The sequence below is a fragment of the Tupaia chinensis genome, unplaced genomic scaffold (genome assembly GCF_000334495.1).
Source record: "Tupaia chinensis unplaced genomic scaffold, TupChi_1.0 Scaffold000527_1, whole genome shotgun sequence".
Lineage (NCBI taxonomy): Eukaryota > Metazoa > Chordata > Mammalia > Scandentia > Tupaiidae > Tupaia > Tupaia belangeri.
In genome coordinates this window covers 2,984,000-2,984,969 of record NW_006160040.1, presented here as the reverse complement: position 1 = coordinate 2,984,969, position 970 = coordinate 2,984,000, and positions in this window count along the sequence as shown.

Here is a 970-nt window from a genome sequence, read left to right as displayed (position 1 = left end):
GCCGTGGGCTCGGGTGGCCTTGGAGTTGGGCTTGGAGCCGGTCCTGGAAGCCGCTGAGGGAAAATGAATGGGGGTAAAGGGAGGAGGAGACTGGGCGGTGGGAGGGCGCGGGAACCCGAGGTCACGGCGCCGGAGGGCCGCGTGCCCCCACCCCCGCTCCGGGGAGGGCCGACCAGCTCGCCGCCTACGGACTGCAGAGCCGGGGGCTCGGGGAAAGGAAGCACAGTCCTCAGCCTCCAGGGTAGTGTGTCCCCCCCAGGGACCACTGCAGAGCGCACAGAGACCGAAGGCCCCTTGGAAAGGTCCCGCACCCTGCCCGGCCGGTCCCCTACGCGGCGTGGCCTCCGACTGCGCTTGCAAGGAAGCTTTTGCCTCTCAAAGAGCCACTTAGAAGTAGGACATCCCCATCTTCAACACCCTGCTCTTCCCTTTCTCTCCCTCGCCCTCTCTCTCTCTCCTTGCACAAAGTAACAGCTTTACCCTGTGACCCACACGTGTCCTTATCTGGCTGCCCTGGGTCTAGCTCCAAAAGGTTGGGCAGAGTGGGCGCTGCCAGAGCGCACAGTCCCGCGTCGGGTCCCGTTCTCCTGGAGTCGGACGCCCCTGCCACGCCCCAGCGGGACCCTCCTGTCCCTGCCCAGCTGCACTCTAGTCCCAGGACTTCCCAGCTCCCGCTTGCCCTGCCTGGAGCGGTGCTCGCTCGCCCTGCACTCCTGCGTCTCTTCTTTGGGCTCTCCGCCCACGCCCGAGGCCACGGTCCGATTGCGTCGGTCCCTGTCTCCGGTTCAGGCAGCGGCGTGAGCGATTCGATGTGGCTTGCGTGACACACGCGGCCCTGAACTATCTTACACGCTGCAGCGGACGCATTGATGTTCCCGGCTTCGCTTTCCCGCCGCGGCACTTCCTAATTACCTGACACAATACGATATGGGGGTGTCCATTGTTCCACTGCTTGCTATTGTGAAGTGTT